At 36.6% G+C, this 19112-nt stretch overlaps 1 pseudogene across 1 annotated transcript in view; it reads right to left on the reverse strand.

Annotated features, from left to right (window-relative positions):
* Positions 1 to 18686, reverse strand: part of LOC149178527 (polyubiquitin-like) — a 49391-nt pseudogene extending 30705 nt beyond the window's left edge. Inside the window, exons 1-3 of the transcript XR_016258210.1 lie at positions 18495 to 18686; positions 16070 to 17694; positions 11987 to 11988 (exon numbers count right to left, since the gene is read on the reverse strand). The product of XR_016258210.1 is annotated as a polyubiquitin-like (transcript). The remainder of the gene's footprint in view (positions 1 to 11986; positions 11989 to 16069; positions 17695 to 18494) is intronic.
* Between the last annotated feature and the right edge of the window lie 426 nt (positions 18687 to 19112).

The raw sequence follows: 19112 nt of genomic DNA on the forward strand, positions 1-19112 counted from the left end.
TGTAGAAAGGCTTTCAAAATGTTTCATTCAATGGGTAATTTTCGTCTCTCAAGAATCCAAGAAAATTTGGAAAAAGATCCTACATTTTATTCAAAAGAACGTTATAAACAACAATTTGGATCATTATCAAATACTGCAATGTCATGGATGAAAGATTTCTTTTCAAAGCATGGAGAGTGTACGCCAAATAGAGAGACAATACATATTCCAGATAATTTCTCAAGACGAGAAATCTACAACTTATACAAAAAATATGCAGAAGGTGTGGAGGGACATGGTCAAATTATTACATATCAATATTTTGTGAAGGTATGGAAGAAAGAATTCAACAATGTATGTATTCCTAAGAAGACAAGGATGGGGATTTGCAGTACATGTGCTTCTCTTAAATAAAAAAGGGATAAATGTGAAGGGTTAGAAAGAGGTAAACATTCATAACTTTATCTTTTAAAATTGTATAGTCATCAACTATGAAAACGTATTTCATAATGACTTTCTTTTATTTTGTGTAGATTCCATTGTCAAAAAACTTCAGGAGCATCGCAAACAACAAACAAGTGAAAAGAAAAAGTTGTACAAGAATCGAAATAAGTGTTATGATAATTCGAATAAATATTTAGGTTTGATAATTGATGGTATGGACCAAAAGAAAACACTTTTTACCACATTTTGTTTGCACACCCAAAAATTTATAGGAAATTTTTTTTATTTAGTTTCACTTGGTGAGTTGTATGGTCTTCAATGGGAAAATGTTGCCAAGGGTGTACTTCATAGCTCCAAATATTCATAATGATGCAAATCTGACAAAAGCATGATTCATGATGTGCTTTCTCATTGGTCTAGTAATCTTCCTAAAGTTTTGTATCTACAATTGGACAACACTTGCCGTGATAAAAAAAATCAAATTGTTTATGGATATTTAAACATTCTTTTTGAATTGAGAATTTTTCAGAAGGTAAAGGTTGGTTTCCTTCTTGTTGGGCACACTCATGACCATATTGATCAGATGTTCAGTCGTTTTTCAGTCACATTGAGGAGGAAGGAAGTTGGGAGCTTGTCATCATTAATTGAATATATTGAGAGGTCATACATGTCAGAGCTTACTTTTGATGTGTTCGAAGAAATTGTTGACATGCGAAGGTTTATTCTGGGATCGCATGGTGAGGAGAAATGCATTGAACAACTTAATGACATTAGCTTCCAACATCAATTTCATATCAAAAAAAAATATGGGAAAACACTAATATGGGGCAAGAAGTATTCAACTATTGCAGAATGGGCACCATCATCAGGTTTGGAATTTTTGAAGTTCATTTCATATCATCCAATGTTTGCATCAAATATATTGTTATTACAATCAATTGTTGAACTTCATAATACACGCAGACAGAATAGAGATATAAATTATTCTGATTGCCTAGAATAAATTAAAAAATATATTAGATATACATATGAGTACTTTGATATTGTTGATTCAATTTGGTGGGAGTCTTTTTTCAATAATCAAAGTGATATCATTTCAAGAACAACAAATGAAGATATACCTTTGAAAAATCCATTTATTTGGACACAAAATGTGTCAAATGAACATGAGGAAAGAAACATTACTGAACAACAACAATCTCAAGGTGTTATTAATTTTTCACAAGTAGAGGAAAGCAAGATGTATATTGGTTCCAAAAGATCTTGTGCACAACATGAAGCCATGGAAGACCTTTACAAGGATTCGGTACAAGATATTATGGAGGGTTGCATGATCCAGTGCTAGCAGATGGAGATCCCAATCGCTATCCATTTTGGATTGCTAAGGTTATAAAGGTTATCATAGAAAATGAAGATGTTACAGGTGTTGAAGTATGTTGGTATGCCATAAATACACACCCATGCAATGGTGTGTATAAGCCAGAGATGGTAGTTGATAAAAAAATTGGCGGAAATAAAAAAAGAAAAGGTACAAATATAAATCGTCGCCGCACAGACCTCTTAAAATTGGAGGATGTTGACATACTTGTTTATGACTTCAATTTAACAAAGCGGAGAACTCTTCGCTTGAAGACAATAGAGATTTTGAAAAGGTTGTTACCAGAAGGAATAGTGTTGAGATGGGAGTCTGCTGAGACCAGTGATAGATCCAGAAGAATTTTGGACCCTGAAATGGTGGGCATGCATGTGGACTCAGATGGGGCACTAGTTGATGAAAGAGAAGAATATGGAATATCTTCATCTGCATCCAGTCATTCATATAAAGATGTGAATTCTGATGGTGTGTAAGAAAATATGAGTGATTCTGAATAATTGTCTAAAACAATTTATATAATTGATGTTTGCATCGTATCTTTAAATAAGAAGTTATGAGTCATTTTTATGTTTGTTGGATTATATGTTTTAATTATGATGATTTTTATTGTTTAGAATATCTACAATGCAACAATAACTTAAATATATAATATATGTTTCATTCAATCTACAAATAATGACATTTTGATTAATTTAATCATGTAATTTGTTCATAATGTCATGGTTTTTTAATTTGATGGTTGAAAAATTTCCAATTTTTTTTGTATCTTTGATGTTATGGTTGAAAACAATTAGAATTTTAGCAATCTTTAGTGTCAAGTTATTATATGTTTAACAACATGGATGAAAACTAATATAATTTTCATGTGTTTCAGATCTCATTATTTTATCTTTATCGCTATTACTAAAAACATGTTTAAATTATACTTGAGAAAGAAAAATCCAATGTTTTTTCTTCAAAAACCACTGTTTTTATGCACATAAAAAATTGGCTTTACTAACATTTTTTAAAAATGTTGAAAATTGACCCTCAAAAAAAATCATCGTTCCAGTATCAACACTTTTCGTTTTGAGGGTGTTTTTTGCACAATTTTTGCACAAAAAAATTGTTTTCATTGCCATTTTTAAAACATATTCAAAATTGACCCTAAAAAAAACCATCGTTCCAGTAAATACACTTTTCGTTTTTAGCACTGTTTTTCATGTTTTTTTGCCAGAGTTTCCATTTTGAATTTATAGTTCTCGTTTCAAAGATTACATTGTTTAGCAATCAAATAGGATTAGGAATCAAAATCTACACTGAAATCAATGCATCTAATGCAAGATCAATCAAACAAAATTAGAAATTAACATCTTTAATGAAATGAATGCATCTAATGAAAATAATGAAATAGAATTATAAATCAACATCTACACATAAATCAATATATATAATTTGCAAGAAATCAAAGAGGATTAGTGTAAGGACAGTAAAGCCATTGAAAATACAGTAAAGGGTTTTTCATCATGAGCCTGTGATCAATTTCCTGAAATTTTATAAATTAGCTAACAGAATTGACGAGGGTACCTACCTGTACTCCTGTGGTTGACGATGCCTCAAGCTACTCTACTTTGGTTACCAAAAGACTGAAACCACCCAACCAAACTGAGCAGAACCTCGCTACTCAGTCCAGTAAGCTTCTCAGTTGACGCAGACTGCTCCCCCATGCCCAAAAACCTCAGAACAATATGCGCTCGGTAACTCTAGTTTATGGATTTCCTCCCTTCTTCAGTATCCCCTTCCTTCATTCTTTCTTCTTCCTCCCGCATCCCCTCCAAAATTCTTCTCTGTGGTTTATATCTTGTTTCTTGGCAGTCGCCGCTCTTCCACCAGTAGCCCACCATTTTGCCTCCTTGTGACACCCTTCCATGTCACGTATCATATATATTTCTTTTAGGTATAATAAAATACTTCTTTTTAATATAAAGATCCTAAGGTTATACTAAGTACCTTATCTTTAATTAATTTATTATATGTTTTAATCATTTTATTAATTTATTAATATAATTTTATTAATAATCTAAAATATATAATTATATAACCATCTTTTAGGATTTAGTTTAATTTTTAACATCTATCCTTTTATAGTTATATTTACATTATACATTTTAAATTTAGTATTTACTCATTAATCATGATACATTAAACAATATGGGTGTTGATGGGTGAATAGAACTTCTATTTGAAGAAGTGTCATGATATTTAATACTTATAGTTAATTTAGTATATAAATACTAGTGCAGTGCATGCGACACATGCATATGTAGCTATCATATGCATGCATCGTATGCCTGCGATTATTCTTGTGTTCTCCATATTTATAGATAGGTCGTTACAATTAGAAATTAGCATTTTTACACTGAAATAAATCATATAGTGCAAGAAAATGTCTTCCCTTTCTCTCCCCCCTCCATCTATATCGATATCTCCCTCCATTTCTCCTTCTTTGTTTCTCTATCTCACCCCCCCAGAAACACACACTCTCTCTCTCTTCATCTTTATCTATCTCTCCCTCCCTCTTTATATATCTCTCTTCTTCCATCTATATCTATATCTCACTCCATCTCTCCTTCTTCATCTCTTTATATCACCCCACAAGCATACACATTGTTTATCCATATCTATCAATATTTCCCTCGCTCCCTCTCTCTTCCCCTTCTCTCCCTCTATCTCCCCTTCTATCTCTCTTCCATGCTACTCTCCTCTCTCCCTCTCTCTCCATCTACCTTGTCACTCCCTCTCTCTCTCTCTCCATCTCTCTTGCCACTCCCTCTATCTCTCTCTCCAACTTTCTCTCTCTATATGTCTTTTTTCTTACCTCCCTCTCTCCCCCTCTAACTCCGTCTCTCTCTCCCCTCTCTCAAGTCCTCTCTCTCTTCCTTTCTCTCCCACCTCCCTTTGTTTCTCTCCCACGTCACTCACTCTCTCGCTCAAGTTTTCTCCTGCAACTTTGTTGACTATCTCCCTCCCTCTCTCATTCTCTCTCCCCCTTCTCTTCATCTCTCCTTTTTCTTTCTATCTCAACCCCAAACATACTCTCTCTCCATCTCTCCCTTGTCACTCTCTCTCTCTCTCTCTCCACCTATCTCTATATATGTCTTGAATTTCTTCTTTCCCTATCTTTTCCTCCAACTTCATCTCTCAAGCTCCCTCTCTTTCTCGAGGACTCTCTCCTCTCCCTCTTTCCATCATTGTGTCCCCATCTCTCTCTTACCCTCTCTCCCACTCTCTTTCACTCTATATTTCAAAAATGTTAAAGTTTGATAATTAAAATATTATGTTTAAACATTTATTTTATTTTATTTTGATATCATACAACAATTTAATTTTTATATGGTACTTATTTAAAATGCAAGATTTAAAATGTGTGATGTACATTCACCTGAAGGGAAAATGATAATTTTCCTCGGAATTTTAAAATGAGATAAAAGCTTAATTTTAGATCATTCAATTTTTTTTATGGATGCTCGATCTAGCCTTTTAAGTCCTAAAATCCACAATTTCAACACCCCTTCTGCAAAATTTCCTACAACTCCATTTTGTACCCTAGCGGACTTAGAGCTAAATTTGTCTTTAAGTGGCGGAGTTGATCATGTTCGATTCATGAAGGAATCCTCTATCCAATGGCATATGATAGTGACATTTTCGAATTCATATGATATTTTTCATCTAATTTCTTTTAAACATAATGTTTGACATTTTTTTGCACTGTTTTAAAGAGATTGAATAAAAAATCAATATCATAAAATATACACAACAAAAATTTTCAAAAAATATCACTATCTTCTTTTACAAGTCCTCTTCAAAATGGTACTTTTGGTTTTCAATTTATTTAAATAGTTGAAAAAAACTTACATGAACACGTGTCTACAAAATGCAATTGAAATATTATTTCGTCAGCTTCGAAAAATAATAAAAAATATATTTTTGCATAAAAAAAAAAAATAATATGAAAAACTTAGCTCTCTCCAGGTAGATCATGCTCATATATATTTTTTTAAATTGCACATTTTAGACTAAGTTATGCTACGTGAACACATGCATACCTCTTAAGATGTGTAAAAATTTTCAAGGACAAGCATCTCATTTAATGGAAAACTTACATATTATACGACACTAAATATTTTTGCAAAAAATATCATTAGGACAACAATACAATTCTCCACAATTTGTCTTTTTACTTTGAATGAATTTTGAGGGCTTCAATTTGATAAAAGAGGAAAAACTTGAAATTTCATCCCCACATTTGGCCCGAAAGTGTAACCCATCTTCATGATTTCACCCAATAAACACTAAAATATTTTTTAATTAACTAAAATAAAAAATAAAAATATTGTAACCCAAAGGGAGCCTGCCTGACACATAACTATTAATAAACCTCTGGAGGGCCTATGATTTGTGCAGCGCCCTATAGGCACGAGTTGTCTCTTAGGGGATTGCACAACATTTTAACCCAAAACTTCTTATTCAGTAAGACTTCATTTTTACAACGTTTACCAATTGAACCACCTCGCAAACAATTAAATATAAAATTTTAAATAGTTATTTATTTCATATTTTTTCACATTTAAAAAAAATGAAAACTAAAAATTACATTGTAATGAAAAAAAAACATTCCCATACCATTAAATAAAACGAAAATAATATTATTTAAAATATATATATATATATATATTTTGATGAAAACAAATCATCATAGCTTTTGGATTGAGTGAAAACAAATTGGAAGCCAATGATTGGTTATATCTCAAATTTCCACATCCATGTTAAGGGATGGTTTTGTGCAATTTTTCGTGCTGAAAGTGAGGTCCATGAAATTCTTATCAAAGATTGGCATGGGGAAGATTGGTTTAATAGTGTATCGATAAATTCTTATCAAAGATTGGCATGGGGAAGATTGGTTTAATTGTCTCAATAGTTTTTTAATTCGAATTCCCTAGAATCTCTTTGGTCCCTTGAAGTCTCCAAGATATTGGATGGAATTAGAGAGCAAGTGTTCTTTAACGTCTATGATGCCTAGACTAGCGAAGGGACCCAAAAAAAACTCCACTTTGCATATTTTTCTAATTATTTCTTATGCATTGACTTGGAAAACCCAAAAAAAAAACTCCACTTTGCATATTTTTCTAATTATTTCTTATGCATTGACTTGGCCAAAAAAAAGGTTTGATCTTAGTTTAATATTAAAAAGTATTCTCAAACTTGTGAGTGTTTTGTGCGGCCCAAATCAAATTATAAAGGGGAGATAAGGGAGTTGGTGGAGCCACTTTGATCAAGGCATTAGAAGTGTGTGTTCGCTTCAGCAATTGCAAACCAATGAGTTCAATCCTAGGGTTTTACTTCTAGCACAGATAGGCAAAGGAAGAGAGGCTCTATAGCCCCTAGAACTACCATATTAGCATTTTCAGCAAGAGGCCTGAGAGTACCTTCACAGAGGAGCTATGCAGCAGGTCATACAAGAAAGTACATATTTTGTAGTACACAGTAGGAGCAAGTCGAGAGGGCTAAGCCGATTCCAATTGGGCGCGGAAGGGATTTTGCAGGCTACTGAGTGTTAAGGGTAGTTTTCCCTCTTCCATGTAATTTTTATAAAAAGAGCAACCGCTGAAGAAATCAATAAAGAACACACACTTTGCAGGGTTTCCCCAGTTGGGATTTCCTAAGTAATTCCAGGTGTTTCATGTCTTAATGTGCTTGTGTCTTCAGAATTATTTTCCGCTGCAAACTTTTAGTTAGAATCCTCAATATATTTAGTGAATGCATTTGGAAGTCCAACTTCAGTTTATTTCACTTCTGAAAATTCATTAAATTAGCGTTGGGTATTTGAAATATAACATGGTATCAAAGCTTGGCCTCTCATTGAAGACCGGAAGCAGTGTTTATTTCCTCGGGAGTAAGTTAAGGCAATGAAGGGACAGTTTATCAGTCAAGACCAGTGCTAGTGTTTTCTTAAAGCATAGCTGCGCTAGAGTTTCTGAGTAATTCAAACAACATGGCGTATTTGGGGTTGATATTTGAGGACCGCCTAGATGGGGCCTCAAATTTCTATTCTTAGAGGGAAAGGATATGTGTAGTGATCAGAGGAAGGAGGAGTTTGGGAGTTTGTGGATAGTCCACCAACCCAACTCGCTAACCCTCGGTAGCTAGGTCAGCACAACAAGAAAGACGTGAAAGTTGGAAGAATTATCCTTGAAAGAGTCAAAGACCACATCATTCCTCACCTTTTTGGGAAAAAGATCGTTGAAGCCATGTGGGGAGTGGTCAGAGGACTATACGATTTGAGTGAGGCTAAGAAACTACTTTTCAGGGACAAACTAAGAAACATCAAGATGGCGAAGTCTAATTCCTTTCACTCATGTGATGGACGAGCTAGCAAGAGTTGGGGAGACAGTCACCCACAGAGACCTTGTCAATTTGGCAATGTTGGTTTTTCCCAAGTCATGGGAAAACTTCAATGATATAGTGAGTCTTTTTCAATGATATAGTGAGTCGCAAAGAAAAGCTTACAAATTGGGAGTGGCTATGGAGTCACTATGTCCAGGAGGAGATTCAAAAGCATGCTAGATATGGGTATCATGTCAAGACAAAAGAAGAGAACTTTGCCCTAGTCAATAAAGGGCACAAGGACAAGGCTGTTGGAGCTAACCAGCCATATATTGGGTATTTAATGCCCTCAGAGCAGCACGCCACTTAGCCCGATAACACGGGAGCGGGAAAATATTATTTAATGCCGAATTTGCCCGCTCCCGTGTTATCGCGTTAAGTCGCGTGCTGCTTTGAGGGCATTAAATACCCAATATATGGCTGGTTAGCTCTTTCCCAAGGACAAGGGCAAGAAAGGTGCAGGAGGGGCAGAGTCTAGTTCCGAAGACGAGAAGAAGAAAAAATATCTCAGCGAGATAAAGTGCTTCTTGTGCCATCAATGTGGGCACTACTCCACCACATGCTCAAACAAGAAGAAAGGGTCCAGGAAGGACTAAGTGGCAAGATCCACAAAGGTGGAGGAGTTCTCTTCTCACTTTTGAGAGGGGGTTCTCTCTCATAGCTTGCATGGAAAGCTCATTGGATAGCAACATGTGGTATATTGACAATGAAGCACCCTATCATATGACCGGGAACAAGTATTTCAACAAGTGGACTAAAAAGGACATGTAGTTCCACATAGTGCTGGGAGATGATGGCAAGTACCTCGCCATGGGTGTGGGTATTTTCAATTTTGAGAGGTACACTGGGAAACCTCTCTACATCATAGATGTCCTTTGAATCTCAGGTTTGAAGAAAAATATTGTTTGTCTCAACCTTAGAAAACAAGGGTTATGAGGTTATCTTCAGTGGAGGAAAGGCCTTTATCCAGCGTTCCATCTCCAGAGCAGTGAAGAAGATTGAGGTTAGGGTGAAGAACCTTTACATGCTTTAATTTGAGACAACCACAACCTTGAGCAACATAAGGGTCAATGAGCAGAGTTGTGACTTCAAAGAGCTTTGGCATAGGTGTATGGGTGACTTACACCATCAAGCATTGAAGATTCTCGAGGAGATTATCATAGGGCTACCACAGTGCAGTGTAGACCAACGTGACATGTGCAAGGGTTGCATACTTGGCAAGTATGCCAAGACATCCTTCCCTAGCAAAGCCAATAGGGTCAAGAGCATCTTGGAACTGGTTCAATCAAGTTTTTGTGGTCCATTTTCCTCTCCATCCCTCATGGGATACATATACTATGTCACTTTCATTGATAACCACTCAAGAAAGACTTGGATCTTCTTCAAGAAAAAGAAAGATGAAGTCTTCTTGAACTTTGTGGAGTTCAAAGCCTTAATGGAGAACCGGACCGGTAAAATGATCAAGGAACTAAGGTCAAACAATGGTGGAGAGTACATTTCCAACGCCTTCGAGGATTTATGTGCCAAGGAGGGCATTAGGCGACAACTCACCACACCATATAACCCCGAGCAAAATGGGGTGGTTGAACGTAAGAACCAGAGCATAGTTGGAGTAGTTAAGGCCATGTTGCATGACCAGGGGCTGCCAATAGCAATTAACAATGGAGTGTTTCTGCAGAACATGAACCCATCGTAGGGTACTAGAGGGGGCTTTCACAAGCAAGAAGCCTGACGTATCTCACTTCCAAATTTTTGCTAGCCTTGTTTATTTCCATGTGCCTTCTGATAACTTGAAGATGTTGGAGCCCACAACAGAGGAGCATTTTTGTAGGTTACAATGATATGTCTAAGGCGTACAGGGTGTACATCCCAACACTCAGGAAGACTGTGATCAGGCATGACATGAGATTTGAGGAAAGGGTTCTCACAAAGTCCTTGGAGTATGAGAAGGCAACAACATAGGGTGAGGATCAACAAGCTTTGAAGCAGGAAGCTCAACCAACTCCATAGATTCAGTGATAGCTAGTTGTTGGGCAAGTCAAGCAACATGCAAATGAGGAGACAATGCATGAACAAGAGAAGAGAACAAAGTGAGTGAACCCCACTCTCCCATTGACTCCTGACACAGGGAGAGGACATACCAAGTGGGAAGATTAGTTGATCAGATAGGCTCTGGAGAGATTTGGAGCCCCCAACTTCACATTCAGACAGAGTAAATAGCCACAAAGATATACAGGGTACACAACATTGATGATTCAGTTACTAGACTCTAAGCCTTCTTATTACATTGAGGAAACCTCTCAGCAGGTATGTTTAGATGCCATGGTGGAGGAATATTCCTCCATCATGAAGAATAACTACAAAGAGGTAGTGCAAAGACCAATTGGCAATCAGGTTGGGTCTATATAAGATCATGCACGAGGCAGATGGGAGTGTGGAGAAGTACAAGGCTAGATTCATGGCCAAACGGTTCTCTCAAGGTAAGGGGATATACTACAATGAGACATTTGCACCTATGGCCTAATATTCGTCCATTAGGACCATATTAGTGATTGTAACACAAATGGGTTGAAACATCCACCAAATGGATGTAAACATTGCCTTACTTAACAAAGTTGTTGAGGAAGAGATATATGTTGAGCAACCTAAAGGGTTTGAGGCCTTCAACAGAGACATGCATGTTAGTAAGATGAAGAGTTATTTATGAGCTCAAGTAGACATTGAGGGCTTGGTATGCCTAGAGAAACAACTACCTTCTGGGATTGGGCTTCACTAAGAGTGAAGGAGACCCCAACCTGTATTACATTGTAGTTGGAGGTATTCCGCTCATTCTAGTGTTGTATGTGGATGGCTTGATATTGACAAGAGCAAACAGCGTAATCCAAGACTACAAAAGAGATCTTGCAGAGGAGTTTGAGATGAAGGATGCAGGTTTGATGCGTTTTTTTCCTTGCGCTGGACGTATGCTAGGGTGATGAAGAGATTTTCTTGGTATAGGGCAAGTACACACGGGAGATTCTCAAGAGGTTCCACATGCAAGTTTGCAAGCACATGACCATGCCCATGACCACACCTTTGGTCACAAACAGGAGGTAGGTGGAAACTACCAAAATAGAGCGAGTTGATGCCACTCTTTATAGGCAACTTATAAGGTCATTGATGTATCTAGTGAACACATGGCCTAACATTTGCATATCACAGTTAACCAATTGAGTCAATTCATGGTTGAGACGACCAAAGTGCATTGGGTTACTACCAAGCACGTGTTGAGGTATCTCATGGCCTCTGCAGATTATGGGTTGTTGTACATGCAAGTTGATGAAGTGAGGCTTCCGGGCTTCACAAATGTAGATTGGGTAGGCAATTCCACGAACATGAAGAGCACTTTAGGTTGCACTTTCAGTGTTGGGTCAACAACAATTTCTTGGTTTAGATCAACGACATTGAGCTCAACCAAAGACAAGTACATGGTTGCCAACCTGGCAATCTGTGAAGCCATCTAGTTAAAGAAGCTACTTGCTGGGTTGTTCAATCAAAAGTTGGAGCCCATCATCATCCAATGTGACAATTAGAGTTGCATTAAGTTCTCTCAGAATCTAGTGTTTTATGACTAGTCCAAGCACATCAAGATCCAGTGTGTGTTCAAAGAGGTAAAATCAAACTCCAATATGTGCCTATAGAGAAGCAGTGAACAAATATACTCACCAAGGCATTGGAAAACGCAAATTTGTCTACTTCAAAGATAAACTTGGCATAGTATAGAACCCCTTCAAGGGAGTCTTGAATAAAGTTAGAAAGCAAGGGTTCTACCTAGTCTATGATGCCTAAACTAGCAAAGTCACCACAAAACTCCACTTTGTAGATTTTTTTAATTATTTCCTATGTATTCACTTAAGAGAAAATTATTTTTCTAAAGTCAATTGATAATTTGATCTTAGTGTAATATTAAAAAATATTCTCAAACTTGTGAATGCTTTGTGTGGCCCAAGTCAAATTATAAAGAGGATACAAGGCAACTGGTGGAGTCAATCTGCCCAAGTCAAATTATAAAGGGCAGACAAGGCAACTAGTAGAGTCAATCCGATCAAGCCATCAAAAGTGTGTGCTCTCTTCAACAATTGCGGGCCAACAAGTTCAACCCTAGGGTTTTACTTCCAACGCAATGAGGCGAAAGAAGAGAATTCATGCAATCATCATAATTTCAAGATCAACATTTTCCGCAAGAGGCGAGAGTCCCATAGAGAACACACTTTGCAAGTTTCCCCAATTAGGGTTTTCTGGGTAATTTATGGTGTTTCATGTTTTAATGTGTTTGTCTTCAAAATTTATTTCCCATAAACTTGATTTAGAATGCACTTGAAAGTTCAATTTCAATTTCAATTTCTCACTTTAAATAATTCATTAAACTAGTATTGAGTATTTAAAATATAACCTGAGAAAAATACTTGCTTAAAGAGAATAGCTTTGGCGTTAAAAAGCAAAACTACAAGGCAACAATAATACAAAGTTCTTTTGTATTTTTCGAAAGCCAACAACACGATTTGCGAAATGAAGGCAACAATAATACTAAGTTCTCTCATATCTTTCGAAAGCCAACAACACAATTAATACCAAGTTCTTTCATATTTTTCGAAAGCCAACAACACAATTCGGTAAATTGAGGATGAGGATGGGAATAAGGTTAAAATCTTTTGCAGACAAAGCAAGTGTTGCAGCCAAGTATTTCCACTTGCTTTTTATATATCCCCTTCCATGTCCTATCCTCATGCTTTCACCGAGGAAATGAACAAAGTTTTGGGAGTAGAGATCTTGGGGTCAGAAGTTTTAAGTGCACTCTCCTCCATGCAAAAGGTGAATTGTCCTGATCCGAACATTTTCACAATGGAATTCTACATTTCTATAATTTATTTAAAGGGAACATGCTCAAGGTGGTGAGGGAATCCCAGAGAATGGGATGTATGCATGGCTTTGTAAATCCAATCTTCAATTGTCTTATTCTTAAGAAGCAAAATACTCACTCTTTTAGTAATTTCAGGCCAATCCCCTGCTGCATCATGATCTACAAACTAATCACAAAGACTATATCCTTGAGATTGAACCTCATTTTGAGTGCTTTTATACCTAAGGAGCAGTTTCACTCTCCAAAATAGACAAATACATGATGTTGTGGCATTGGCACAAGAAATTCTTCATTCCATCAAGTCTAAGCACTCTGCTGCGATTGCTTTAAAGATCAATTTATCGAAAGCTTATAACCACCATGTCTTCATTTCTCACCTCCTGTTTGTAGACGACATTTTCATTTTCAGAGAAGTCATTTGCATACATTACAGCTTCAAAAATAATCCTCCCCACTTTTGAATTGGTCATGGGTATGAAAACAAACATTAAAAAATCCACTTTGTCCAAGGATTATCGTATTGACGCTTCCCCCTTTTCATATAAAAGATGTACAGGAAGGTCTTAAATATCTGGGTTATTTCATTAAACCTAACACTTTTTAGAAAACATGCTGTTTTTGATAAAAACATGAAAACCAGAATTCTTATTTGGACCAATCGACTTCTTTCGGGTGCTGGGTGCCTTGTATTAGGGAAATAACCTGGGGAGTGCATGCCTATCTACTGGACTTCGATAACAGCTATCCCAAAAAGGGATTATAAACAAATCAGGAGATTAAGTTTAAGATTCTTATGCGTTGGGGCCTCGTAGGGCTTTTCCTTTGCATTTCCCTGCTATTTTCCAGGATAAAATCATTGAATCCACATGCAATTTTTTCAGAAGTGAGATTAAAAGGTAGAAGCCCAGAGTTCTTTGGAAAATTATTAAAAATAAAATAAAATTGATAAAATTGCGAATATATAATACAAAAAAAACTTAGTATATTTTCAGATTTTAGAGAAAATCGTGGGCTATTTTATTGGAAATCCATGATGGCCCATTTCTTAATATATTCTTTTGTTTACTCGAATATTGCCTACATTGCCATTTGTAACCTAATTCTGGGAAGATATATACTGCAATAAAAGTATTAGGACACAAAGAAACCTAACCTAATTCTGGGAAGATATATACTGCAATAAAAGTATTAGGACACAAAGAAACCTTAGTGTTGAAAGATCACAAGGGCCTTTGTAGTAAAGTAACCCGCTTTGTACTAACTACTAAGATGGCAATTATTCTTTGGATAAGAAGTCAATACTAAATTTTACAATAGCATATGGAAAATTAAATATCTGAACTTCAGAAGCTAGCTATATAATGTACACAATCCTCATATACGCTTATACAAAACATTGCAACACAATTTCCACAAGCTGCTTAAATCTTTTCACTAATAATAAACAATATATAAAATCCGTGAAGTACTGTACATTTAATCAATTTGATCTCAAACATACTAAATTTTACAATAGCATATGGAAAATTAAATATCTGAACTTCAGAAGCTAGCTATATAATGTACACAATTCTCATATTCACACGCTTATAAATAAATAAAAAAATGCAACACAATTTTAACAAGCTGCTTAAATCTTTTCACTAATAAGAAACATTAAATAAAATCCGTGAAGTACTCTGTCCATTTAATCAATTTGATCTCAAACATACTAGTTAATAAGTAAAATCCGAAGCAATGTCCATTTAATCAATTTGATTTCAAACATACTAGTTAGCAAATAAAATCCGTGAAGTATACTGTCCATTTAATCAAATTGATCCCAAACATACTAGTTATAAATCTGAGAGTCATCCTAAAGAAAATAATGGGAAACAAGTTGAAATTACAGAAAATTTTGAGAGACTAGAAAAAAAGACCTGAAAATTAAAGTACATGGCAACAAATAAACGAAAGGGATCGTCAAACTCATATACCTAAAAGCAGAAATGTTAACTTTAATAAAACCTTTAAGTCTGTCAAAATAAAGCCAATTTTGCCAGATTGACATCTTTTCCAGCGAAAGTCCCTTGTAAAATTAGATCCATCTTTCTCCCATACAAGAACTGAATTTAAAGCCTTGAGCCTTGAGCCTGGTGTGCATACTGTGCAATAAAAATTATGCTGGATCTACAGTAGTTCAAACACAACTAGACAATCTAGTCGAAGAACCGGTTGATTGGAACTTTGATTTGCCAAGGGTCCGAAATCAAGTATAAATCACTTATGAAATTGAAGGAGTAATGGATTTCATTTTGGACAGATTATTCTGTACTAGTACTGGTTTAACACAGCTGGGTTTCATATTCGTTGGCCTCGTGCAACAGTATTTAAATGTTTAAATGTAAAAAGTAAAATATACATAGAGTGGCATCTAGAAAATTAAATCTCTGAACTGCACAATATTAATACAATTTTTATATAATTGACATGACTCTAAAAATCAGGTAACACGGCAAATACGATCCATGAACTCTGATTCCTACCCATTGAACAGTTTGATAACAAACCAAAATTCCAAAACTTAGAACCCTGACATAAAAATTTCAAAACCCCAACCGCAACTTCAGAAATTAAATGACACACTTCCAAGCGAAAACAATAACAATGAAATTTAAAACTGCACCAGCATTTAAAATACTCGAATTACAATAATATAAATCTTAATCTTTAACAGAAATATGTTTTCACAGGCTTTGTACTCATAGAGTATAACGACTTCCAAAGTTGACATCGTACCAGAAAACCAGTGTTGGCTTCCACCAACCACACACACATAACGCTAACACAAACAATAACAGAGTCCATTAAATATAATAAACACCAACAAACAAAGACAGAAAAACCTTTCAATCACAACTGCTACGTAACCTCAACAGACCGACATATCTTTAACAATTAAAAATCACCGCCACGAAGACGAAGCACCAGGTGCAGAGTAGACTCCTTCTGAATGTTATAATCAGCCAGAGTACGTCCATCTTCCAGCTGCTTACCAGCAAAAATCAGCCTCTGCTGGTCGGGCGGGATACCCTCCTTATCCTGAATTTTCGCCTTCACATTATCAATGGTGTCGGAGCTCTCTACCTCCAAGGTAATAGTTTTCCCAGTCAAAGTTTTCACGAAGATCTGCATACCACCTCTCAAACGAAGCACAAGGTGCAGCGTTGACTCCTTCTGAATGTTGTAATCTGCCAAGGTCCGACCGTCCTCCAGCTGCTTACCAGCGAAGATAAGCCTCTGCTGGTCTGGGGGGATGCCTTCCTTATCCTGGATTTTGGCCTTAACATTATCAATAGTGTCAGAGCTCTCAACTTCCAAGGTAATCGTTTTGCCGGTGAGGGTTTTAACAAAGATCTGCATACCACCCCTCAGACGTAGGACCAGATGCAAGGTGGATTCTTTCTGGATATTGTAGTCAGCGAGGGTTCGGCCATCTTCAAGCTGCTTTCCAGCAAAAATTAGACGCTGCTGGTCAGGGGGGATGCCTTCCTTATCCTGTATCTTAGCCTTCACATTGTCGATGGTATCCGAGCTCTCCACTTCCAAAGTAATGGTCTTACCTGTGAGAGTTTTGACAAAGATCTGCATGCCACCTCTCAGACGGAGGACAAGATGCAGGGTAGATTCTTTCTGAATATTGTAGTCAGCAAGGGTTCGGCCATCTTCGAGCTGTTTTCCAGCAAAGATCAGACGCTGCTGGTCAGGAGGTATGCCTTCCTTGTCCTGTATCTTAGCCTTCACATTGTCGATGGTGTCCGAGCTCTCCACTTCCAAAGTAATGGTCTTACCTGTGAGGGTTTTGACAAAGATTTGCATGCCACCTCTCAGACGGAGAACAAGATGCAGGGTAGATTCTTTCTGAATATTGTAGTCAGCAAGGGTTCGGCCATCTTCGAGCTGTTTTCCAGCAAATATCAAACGCTGCTGGTCTGGAGGGATGCCTTCTTTGTCCTGTATCTTGGCTTTCACATTGTCAATTGTGTCCGAGCTCTCCACTTCTAAAGTAATGGTCTTACCTGTGAGGGTTTTGACAAAGATCTGCATGCCACCTCTCAGACGGAGGACGAGATGCAGGGTGGATTCCTTCTGAATATTGTAGTCAGCAAGAGTTCGGCCATCTTCGAGCTGCTTTCCAGCAAAGATCAGACGCTGCTGGTCAGGGGGAATGCCTTCCTTGTCCTGGATCTTGGCCTTAACATTGTCGATGGTGTCTGAGCTCTCAACCTCCAAAGTGATTGTCTTACCAGTGAGAGTTTTGACGAAGATCTGCATGCCACCTCTTAGACGGAGGACAAGATGCAGGGTGGATTCCTTCTGGATGTTGTAGTCGGCAAGGGTTCGACCGTCCTCGAGCTGCTTCCCAGCAAAAATCAGACGTTGCTGATCAGGGGGATGCCTTCCTTATCCTGGATCTTGGCCTTTACATTGTCAATGGTATCAGAGCTCTCGACCTCGAGAGTGATAGTCTTGCCGGTTAGGGTCTTAACAAAGATTTGCATTTTGAAGTCGGGATAAAGTTAATAAGGAAGACCTGCAATTCAATTCAAATCATTTTAGTACTGAAACAAACAAACTGAGTAGGAAATATAAAGTCACATGATAAAATATTTCGAAACAACCCTCAAACGTCAATTTTAGTACTGAAACAAACTGAGTAGCAAATATAAAGTCACATGATAAAATATTTCGAAACAGCCGTCAAACGTCACAGAATATTTAGGGAAACTCCATAATATAAATCCCCTAAAAAAGTACAGAACCCTTATGGGCTGTCAAAAAGCCATAAAATTGACATATCGCAAGAAATAAACCTTAAGCGCTAATTCCTCAGACAGAATATTGAGGTAAACTTCTCCATTTTAAAACGCAAAAGAGAGCAAGACATCACAATGTCTGCAAAACCCTAAACATTTATCACAAATGAAACACAAAAAATTACAAAAGCCCTAGCAGATCTTGTAGATGGCAAACAAATTTACGACTACAAAAACCACAAAATACCTAAATTATCAAAATATCGGGGGATTACAAAAGTCATACGAAAGCAACAGGCATTAATACCCGACAAAGAAGCAATATATAGATCTGTGAGAAGCATGAACTGTCAAACAAAAGACCCGAGGGCAAACAAAAAACAGCACACATAAGCTAGCAACACGCTCAACCGTGGCAAGAATATTGCAACCCTAATAAAAACCACGCTATGTTGAAATACTGCAGGAAATGAACCTAAAAGCCTGTCAAAATTTATTCATAACCAACGATTAATCTCCCAGTGTAAGCGCCGATGGTATTCTAACAAGGAAAAAAAAAAACCTCGAGATGCCTTACCTGTAAAGCTCTGAAAATATCGCCGGTTATCGCACTGGTAGGAGAACACAAGCGAAAATATGAGGAATAGATGAAGGGTAGGTTATATTTATAGAAGCCGTGAATGCAAATTGACATTTAAAAGAGAGTTTTAAATCAAAATTCGAGAGACTTTTCGTGGCGTGGAGGGTTAGTGGTTGAGCTGATCGACCAAAGATCGATGACCGATGGGCGTGAAGTGTTGGTGACTAAAGATTATACGACCCCTTGATGTGGTCAATGGAGCCGAATCGACTCTCATATACCTATATTTTATTTTTTTAAGAGGTTGAGTTTGGAAGTAGCGGTGGGAAGAAGATCAATCTATTCACAATGGAATGTTTATTATCAAATTGTAACTTAGATTCTTTCGGATGTTTATTATCAAATCGTAATTTAGATATCTTTTAGAAGCGTAGTTTTTCAAAGTAGTTTAAGGCAGGTATTAAATCTATGCAAATCATCTCGTCTATTCCTCATAAATTGAAATTATTATTTGTTAGAGTTTGCTTTAATTGTTATGTAACTTGTAAAAATATAAAAGTTAAGTATATTTTATACTTCGGATAAATTAATAATGAATTAAATATAAGTTATAAA

Source organism: Pinus tabuliformis, chromosome 4_1 (genome assembly GCF_031772625.1).
Source record: "Pinus tabuliformis cultivar Carrire ecotype Pingquan chromosome 4_1, CPIR1, whole genome shotgun sequence".
In the NCBI taxonomy this organism is placed as follows: domain Eukaryota; kingdom Viridiplantae; phylum Streptophyta; class Pinopsida; order Pinales; family Pinaceae; genus Pinus; species Pinus tabuliformis.